Source organism: Triticum aestivum, chromosome 3B, assembly GCF_018294505.1.
Source record: "Triticum aestivum cultivar Chinese Spring chromosome 3B, IWGSC CS RefSeq v2.1, whole genome shotgun sequence".
In the NCBI taxonomy this organism is placed as follows: Eukaryota; Viridiplantae; Streptophyta; class Magnoliopsida; order Poales; family Poaceae; genus Triticum; species Triticum aestivum.
In genome coordinates, this window is record NC_057801.1 from 806,055,245 (window position 1) to 806,065,518 (window position 10,274).

Sequence of the window (10,274 nt, forward strand, 5' to 3'; positions counted from 1 at the left end):
AAGTATCATTTCCTTAGACCATGAGATTGTGCAACTCCCGGATACTGTAGGAATGCTTTGGGTGTACCAAACGTCACAACGTAACTGGGTGGCTATAAAGTTGCACTATAGGTATCTCTGAAAGTGGTTGTTGGGTAGGCACAAATCGAGATTGGGATTTGTCACTCCATATGACAGAGAGGTATCTCTAGGCCCACTCGGTAATGCATCATCATAATGAGCTCAATGTGACTAAGTAGTTGGTCAGGGGATCATGCATTACAGAACGAGTAAAGTGATTTGCCGGTAACGAGATTGAACGAGGTATTGGGATACCGACGATCAAATCTCGGGCAAGTAATGTACCGATTGACAAAGGGAATTGTATACGGGATTACTAGAATCCTCGACATCATGGTTCATCCGATGAGATCATCGTGGAACATGTGGGAGCCAACATGGGTATCCAGATCCCGCTGTTGGTTATTGGCCAGAGAGCTGTCTCGGTCATGTGTGCATGATTCCCGAACCCATAGGGTCTACACACTTAATGTTCGATGACGCTAGAGTTATAGGGAAGATTTGTACGTGGTTACCGAATGTTGTTCGGAGTCCCGGATGATATCCCGGATGTCATGAGGAGTTACTAAATAGTCTGGAGGTGAAGATTTATATATGGGAAGTCATCATACAGTCAACGAAAGTATTCGGGGGTTTATCGGTATTGTACCGGGACAACCGACGGGGTTCCGGGGGTCCACCGAGAGGGTCCACCTGCCCCAGAGGGCCCTTATGGGCTGTATGTGCAAGGGAACCAGCCCCTAAGTGGGCTGGGCGCCACCCCCCTAGGGCCCATGTGCCTAGGGTTGGGGGGGGGACCCTAAAGGGGGCGCCCCCCTTGGCTTGGGGGGCAAGCCCCCTCCCCTTGGCCGCCGCCCACCTCTAGATCTCATCTAGAGGGGCCGGCCCCCTTCCCCCTTCACCCTATAAATAGAGGGGAGGAGGGAGGGCAGCCGGACCACATCCCAGGCGTAGCACTCCCCCTCTCCAACACCTCTCCTCCTTCGTTTGAGCTTGGCGAAGCCCTGCTGGAGAACTGCTGCTCGACCACCACCACGCCGTCGTGCTGCTGCTGGAGCTGTCTTCCTCAACCTCTCCCTCCTCCTTGATGGATCAAGGCGCAGGAGACGTTACCGGTGTGCACGTGTGTTGAACGCGGAGGTGCCATTGTTCGGCTCTTAGATCGGAATCCACCGCGATATGAATCGCTACGAGTACGACTCCTTCATCCGCGTTCTTGTAACGCTCCCGTGTCGCGATCTTCAATGGTATGAAGATGCACTCCCCTCTCTCTCGTTTCTAGTTTCTCCATAGATTGATCTTGGTGATGAGTAGAAAATTTTAATTTCTGCAACGATCCCCAACACATCAATGTATCGATCACATCAATCTTAACATACTAATTAAGTAACCGTTCATCGGCTGATATATTCATGACTTAGACCATATTTCTAAACATGGTCAAGGACAACCATCTTCTGAAAGTCATTGCGGTTGCTCTTCCTTATGGTGATTATCCCAAGGGTGTCCACCCTTAGTTTTCTCTTTTCCGTCATGAACTCCCGCCAGCTGGACTCATAGAAGGACATGCATCCGTCTGATTTTGTCTTGTACTAAACGCTGGTGACACGCCCCGTTGGTGCATTGTGTACTCTAGCGGTGCCGGCGACAGGGATGTCCACTCCGAAAAACATCTTCATAGGTAACTTCTAAACTCCCCATCATTAAGATCAAATAGATAGCACACAGTGTTAGACATCTCACCATACTTGGTTATGAACAATAAAAGATGAAAGAATACAAAACATGTCCCCATGAAGGCCATACTCATTGGTAACATCATGGTAACCATCATGGTGTCATCCCGAGTAAGTTTCCTTATTCTTTGAGAGAAATTGCAGAAATGAATGGACCATCGTCGACATCTTCCTCACCGTCATCATCTTGCTCATCCTCATCATTCTGGCTATCAGCATCATCTTGGCAGCCCTAATCTTCATGGTTGTCCTTGTCATCATGGCTATCTCCATTGTCTTGGTGATCCTGGCAATCGTCATGATCCTGATCATCGTCATTGTCATTGCTGCAGAAATACATTGTCCTTAACCCGTTGACCGCTCTTTTCAAGGAAAAAGCTATGTACTCCTTTAAGGAAATTACTCTGTGCAATGTATTTCTCCCATCCATCGCCATATATGATGGTTCTATCATTCCGTTTATGCACATCCAGTTCGAATATGCGCCCCATATCGTCATCAAAGTACATAACGTTACCTCATAAATTGTTGAAGTCAACCCTTATGTTGCATGGGATACACTATGTAGCAGTTAATCATTAACAATGAAGTCAGTACAATAATTATACAAATGGTTAGAATACAATATTAATTTAAGTTAAAGACGGTTACCACTAATTTTTTAAATTCGTTCATCAAGAAGAGTCCAAAACTAACTGCAGTATCCACACTGTCCATACATGGACACTTGCAGATATAGCAGATCTGACGCCTCATGATCCCTAATAATCATTATGAAGCACTAATAAATTGTAAATGGTTGACATGAATACTAGCTTATGAAAGTAATTTTGAGAAGAGGAACTGGCTAAGAAGTGTTCGAGAAATTTGACATGACCTTTGCTGAATGTTGAACATATTTTGAGTACCAGAAATTTGACGAAACATAAGTTAATCAACCATTCATCATAATGTTGGCACTCATTTTCAAATCCCTATCAATAACGTGCTAAACCCCTGCAGTTGTCATATGTAAGCAAATGAAACAATATTGTCTTAGCAAACGAAGTTCGACATGAACTTTGCTTGAAAACTTGGCATGACATAAATTTGGTGAAACGGAAATGAATCAACATTTCGCAAAATCATTGTCACTCTTTTTTTCAAATCCCTATGAATAACATGAAGCCCATGCACTTCTCATATGTAAGAAAATTCAAACATCATTGCCACTTGTCATATTTAGCAATGTTCATGCTAAACCAATTTACTTGTCATATGTAAGCAAATTAAACAAAATTGTCATAGGAAATGGAATTCAGAAAGAACTATGTTTAAAGGGAAAAGTCTAAAGTAAACCTTGAATTGATGCTCTAAGTCCGAATTAAACCTCGACCTCAAAATCCCTAAAACTAGCACCCTATACTATCTAATCCCGGTTGATTTCTGTTAAATGCTCGTTTGGCGCACTGGGAAAAGAACGATGCTCACAGAGTTATGGGTCCACGGGCGATATAGATCTTGCTAGTTAAGGAGAGTAATATACCACTGGTACAACGAGGTGATATACAAACGGTTTTTAACCCCTTTCCGCGATGGCGTTCTGAACAGTCACCTAGTGAGTGACTGCGATATGGGGGGGGGGGGTCCTTCCCACACGACCCAGAAACCTTCGGAGATATGCCCTCCTTGTTGGAAATATGCCCTAGAGGCAATAATAAAAGGATTATTATTATATTTCCTTGTTCATGATAATTGTCTTTTATTCATTCTATAATTGTATTATCCGGAAATCGTAATACACGTGTGAATACTTAGACCAAATACGTCCCTAGTAAGCCTCTAGTTGACTAGCTCGTTGGTCAACAGATAGTCATGGTTTCCTGACTATGGACATTAGATGTCATTGACAACGGGATCACATCATTAGGAGAATGATGTGATGGACAAGACCCAATCCTAAGCATAGCACAAGATCGTGTAGTTCGTTTTGCTAGAGCTTTTCCAATGTCAAGTATCTCTTCCTTAGACCATGAGATCGTGTAACTCCCGGATACCGTAGGAGTACTTTGGGTGTACCAAACGTCACAACGTAACTGGGTGACTATAAAGGTGCACTACAGGTATCTCCAAAAGTGTCTGTTGGGTTGACACGGATCGAGACTGGGATTTGTCACTCCGTATGACGGAGAGGTATCTCTGGGCCCACTTGGTAATGCATCATCATAATGAGCTCAAAGTGACCAAGTGTTTGGTCACAGGATCATGCATTACGGTACGAGTAAAGTGACTTGCCGGTAACGAGACTGAACGAGGTATTGGGATACCGACTATCAAGTCTCGGGCATGTAACGTACCGATTGACAAAGGGAATTGTATACGGGGTTGATTGAATCCTCGACATCGTGGTTCATCCGATGAGATCATCGAGGAGCATGTGGGAGAAAACATGGGTATCCAGATCCCGCTGTTGGTTATTGAGCGGAGAGCCATCTCGGTCATGTCCGCATGTCTCCCGAACCCGTAGGGTCCACACACTTAAGGTTCGGTGACACTAGGGTTATTAGGAAGACTTGTATGTGATTACCGAATGTTGTTCGGAGTCCCGGATGAGATCCCGGACGTCACGAGGAGTTCCAGAATGGTACGGAGGTGAAGATTTATATATGGGAAGTTGTCATACGAACACCGGAAAGTTTCGGGGGCATATCGGTATAGTACCGGGGCCACCGGAGGGGTTCCGGGGGTCCACCGGGAGGGGCCACCCCTCTCGGAGGGCATCATGGGCCGCAAGGGTCAGGGAACCAGCCCCTGGAGGGCTGGGTACGCTTCCCACCTTGGGCCCATGCGCCTAGGGTTGGGAGGGGGGAACCCTAGTGGGGGCGCCCCCCTTGCTTGGGGGGCAAGCCCCCCTCCCTGGCCGCCGCCCCCCTCTATATCTCATCTAGAGGGGGCCGGCCCCCTTCCCCCTTCCCCTATAAATAGAGGGGCGAGGGGAGGGCTGAACACCTGATCCAAGGCGCAGCCCCTCCCCTCCCCAACACCTCTCCTCCTCTGTTGAGTGCTTGGCGAAGCCCTGTCGGAGTACTGCCTCTCCACCATCATCACGCCGTCGTGCTGCTGCTGGAGCCTTCTTCCTCAAGCTCTCCTTCCCCCTTGCTGGATCAAGACGGGGGAGACGTCATCTGCTCCGTACGTGTGTTGAACGCGAAGGTGCTGTCCGTTCAGCACTTGGTCATCGGTGATTTGGATCATGGCGAGTACGACTCCATCATCCCCGTTCCCTTGAACGCTTCCGCACGCGATCTACAAGTGGTATGTAGATGCAATCTCTCTCCCATGACTCATTGCTTAGATGAACTCATAGATGGATCTTGGTGAAACCGTAGGAAAATTTTTAATTTTCTGCAACGTTCCCCAACAGTGGCATCATGAGCTAGGTCTATGCGTAGTTCTCTATTGCACGAGTAGAACACAATTTTGTTGTGGGCATAGATTTTGTCAACTTGCTCACCGCTACTAGTCTTTTCTTGCTTCAGCGGTATTGTGGGATGAAGCGGCCCGGACCGACCTTACATGTACGCTTACGTGAGACAGGTTCCACCGACTGACATGCACTAGTTGCATAAGGTGGCTAGCAGGTGTCTGTCTCTCCCACTTTAGTTGGAGCGGATTCGACGAAAAGGGTCCTTATGAAGGTTAAATAGAAGTTGACAAAATCACGTTGTGGTTATTCGTAGGTAAGAAAACGTTCTTGCTAGAACCCAATTGCAGCCACGTAAAAGATGCAACAACAATTAGAGGACATCTAACTTGTTTTTTGCAGCAATTGTCATGTGATGTGATATGGCCAGAAGTTGTGATGAATGATGAATGATATATTATGATGTATGAGATCATGTTCTTGTAATAGGAATCACGACTTGCATGTCGATGAGTATGACAACCGGCAGGAGCCATAGGAGTTGTCTTTATTTTTGTATGACCTGCGTGTCATTGAAGAACGCCATGTAAATTACTTTACTATATTGCTAAACGCATTAGCCATAGAAGTAGAAGTAGTCGTTGGCGTGACAACTTCATGAACACACGATGATGGAGATCATGATGATGGAGATCATGGTGTCATGCCGGTGACGAAGATGATCATGGAGCCCCGAAGATGGAGATCGAAGGAGCTATATGATATTGGCCATATCATGTCACTACTTTATATAATTGCATGTGATGTTTATTATGTTTATACATCTTGTTTACTTACAATGACGGTAGTAAATAAGATTATCCCTTATAATAATTTCAAGAAAGTGTTCCCCCTAACTGTGCGCCGTTGCTAAAGTTCGTCGTTTCGAAGCACCACGTGATGATCGGGTGTGATAGATCCTTACGTTCACATACAACGGGTGTAAGACAGTTTTACACATGCAGAAACACTTAGGGTTAACTTGACGAGCCTAGCATGTACAGACATGGCCTCCAAACACAAGAGACCGAAAGTTCGAACATGAGTCGTACGGAAGATACGATCAACATGGAGATGTTCACCGATGATTACTAGTCTGTCTCACGTGATGATCGGACACGGCCTAGTCGACTCGGATCGTGTATCACTTAGATGACCAGAGGGATGTCAATCTGAGTGGGAGTTCATTAAATAATTTGATTAGATGAACTTAATTATTATGAACTTAGTCTAAAAGTCTTTGCAAAATATGTCTTGTAGATCAAATGGCCAACGCTCATGTCAACATGAACTTCAATGCGTTCCTAGAGAAAACCAAGCTGAAAGATGATGGCAGCAACTATTCAGACTCGGTCCGGAACCTGAGGATCATCCTCATAGCAGCCATGAAAGATTATGTCCTAGATGCACCGCTAGGTGAAGCACCCATCCCAGAGAACCAAGACGTTATGAACACTTGGCAATCACGTGCTGATGATTACTCCCTCGTTCAGTGTGGCATGCTTTACAGCTTAGAACCGGGGCTCAAAAAGGGTTTTGAGCAATACGGAGCATATGAGCCCGGGTCGAGAGATATGAAGTCTCTGACAAGTTCTATAGCTGTCAGATGGAGGAAAATAGTTTTGTCAGTGAGCACATACTCAAAATGTCTGGGTTGCATAACCGCCTGTCCCAGCTGGAGATCAACCTCCCGGACGAGGCGGTCATTGACAGAATCCTTCAGTCGCTCCCACCAAGCTACAAGAGCTTTGTGCTGAACTACAATATGCAGGGGATGGTGAAGACCATTCCTGAAGTATTTTCAATGCTGAAGTCAGCAGAAGTTGAAATCAAGAAAGAACATCAAGTGTTGATGGTCAATAAGACCACTAAGTTCAAGAAGGGCAAGGGTAAGAAGAACTTCAAGAAGGACGGCAAAGATGTTGCCGCGCCCGGTAAGCCATTTGCCGGGAAGAAGTCAAAGAATGGACCCAAGCCTGAGACTAAATGCTTTTATTGCAAAGGGAAGGGTCACTGGAAGCGGAACTGCCCCAAATACTTAGCGGACAAGAAGGCCGGCAACACTAAAGGTATATTTGATATACATGTAATTGATGTGTACCTTACCAGTACTCGTAGTAACTCCTGGGTATTTGATACCGGTGCCGTTGATCATATTTGTAACTCACAGCAGGAGCTGCGGAATAAGCGGAGACTGGCGAAGGACGAGGTGACGATGCGTGTCGGGAATGGTTCCAAGGTCGATGTGATCGCCGTCGGCACGCTACCTCTACATTTACCTACGGGATTAGTTTTCAACCTCAATAATTGTTATTTAGTGCCAAGTTTGAGCATGAACATTGTATCTGGATCTCGTTTGATGCGAGATGGCTACTCATTTAAATCCGAGAATAATGGTTGTTCTTTTATATGAGAGATATGTTTTATGGTCATGCCCCGATGGTCAATGGTTTATTCTTAATGAATCTCGAACGTAATGTTACACATATTCATAGTGTGAATACCAAAAGATGTAAAGTAGATAACGATAGTCCCACATACTTGTGGCACTGCCGCCTTGGTCACATAGGAGTCAAGCGCATGAAGAAGCTCCATACTGATGGACTTTTAGAGTCTCTCGATTATGAATCATTTGACACGTGCGAACCATGCCTCATGGGTAAAATGACCAAGACTCCGTTCTCCGGAACAATGGAGCGAGCAACCAACTTATTGGAAATCATACATACCAATGTGTGCGGTCCAATGAGCGTTGAGGCTCGCGGAGGATATCGTTATGTTCTCACTCTCACTGATGACTTGAGTAGATATGGGTATGTCTACTTGATGAAACACAAGTCTGAGACCTTTGAAAAGTTCAAGGAATTTCAGAATGAGGTGGAGAATCAACGTGACCGAAAGATAAAGTTCCTATGATCAGATCGTGGAGGAGAATATTTAAGTCACGAATTTGGTACACACTTAAGGAAATGTGGAATTGTTTCACAACTCACGCCGCCTGGAACACCTCAGCGTAACGGTGTGTGTGAATGTCGTAATCGCACTCTATTGGATATGGTGCGATCTATGATGTCTCTTACCGATTTACCGCTATCATTTTGGGGATACGCTCTAGAGACAGCTACATTCACTTTAAATAGGGCACCGTCTAAATCCGTTGAGACCACATCGTATGAATTATGGTTTCGGAAGAAACCTAAGCTGTCGTTTCTAAAACTCTGGGGATGTGATGCTTATGTCAAGAAGCTACAACCTGAAAAGCTCGAACCCAAGTCGGAAAAATACGTCTTCATAGGATACCCTAAGGAAACCATTGGGTACACCTTCTACATAAGATCCGAGGGCAAGATCTTTGTTGCCAAGAACGGATCCTTTCTGGAAAAAGAGTTTCTCTCGAAAGGAGTAAGTGGGAGGAAAGTAGAACTCGATGAAGTACTACCTCTTGAACTGGAAAGTAGTGCAGCTCAGGAAAATGTTCCTGTGGTGCCTACACCGACTGGAGAGGAAATTAATGATGATGATCAAGGTACTTCGGATCAAGTTACTACTAAACTTCGTAGGTCCACAAGGACACGTTCCACACCAAAGTGGTATGGCAACCCTGTCCTAGAAATCATGTTGTTAGACAACGGTGAACCTTCAAACTATGAAGAAGCGACGGCGGGCCCAGATTCCAACAAATGGCTTGAAGCCATGCAATCCGAGATAGAATCCATGTATGAAAACAAAGTATGGACTTTGACAGACTTGCCCGATGATCGGCGAGCGATAGAAAACAAATGGATATTTAAGAAGAAGACGGACGCGGATGATAATGTCACCATCTATAAAGCTCGACTTGTCGCTAAGGGTTATCGGCAAGTTCAAGGGATTGACTATGATGAGACTTTCTCTCCCGTAGCGAAGCTTAAGTCCGTCCGAATCATGTTAGCAATTGCCGCATACTATGATTATGAGATATGGTAGATGGACGTCAAAACGGCATTCCTTAATGGTTATCTTAAGGAAGAGTTGTATATGATGCAGCCGGAAGGTTTTGTCGATCCTAAGAATGCTAACAAAGTATGCAAGCTCCAGCGATCCATTTATGGCTGGTGCAAGCATCTCGGAGTTGGAACATTCGCTTTGATGAGATGATCAAAGCGTTTGGGTTTATGCAGACCTATGGAGAAGCCTGCGTTTACAAGAAAGTGAGTGGGAGCTCTGTAGCATTTCTCATATTATATGTAGATGACATACTTTTGATGGGAAATGATATAGAATTCTTGGACAACATTAAGGCCTACTTGAATAAGTGTTTTTCAATGAAGGACCTTGGAGAAGCTGCTTACATATTAGGCATCAAGATCTATAGGGATAGATCGAGACGCCTCATAGGTCTTTCACAAAGCACATACCTTGATAAGATTTTGAAGAAGTTCAAAATGGATCGGTCCAAGAAAGGGTTCTTGCCTGTATTGCAAGGTGTGAGATTGAGCTCGGCTTAATGCCTGACCACGGCAAAAGATAAAGAAGAGATGAGCGTCATCCCCTATGCTTCAGCCATAGGATCTATTATGTATGCCATGCTGTGTACCAGACCTGATGTAAACCTTGCCGTAAGTTTGGTAGGAAGGTACCAAAGTAATCCCAGCAAGGAACACTGGACAGTGGTCAAGAATATCCTGAAGTACCTGAAAAGGACAAAGGACATGTTTCTCGTTTATGGAGGTGACGAAGAGCTCGTCGTAAAGGGTTACATCGACGCTAGCTTCGACACAGATCTGGATGACTCTAAGTCACAAACCGGATACGTGTATATGTTGAATGGTGGGGCAGTAAGCTGGTGCAGCTGCAAGCAGAGCGTCGTGGCGGGATCTACATGTGAAGCGGAGTACATGGCAGCCTCAGAGGCAGCCTCAGAGGCAGCAATTTGGGTGAAGGAGTTCATCACCGACCTAGGAGTCATACCCAATGCGTCGGGGCCGATCAAACTCTTTTGTGACAACACTGGAGCTATTGCCCTTGCCAAGGAGCCCAGGTTTCACAAGAAGGCC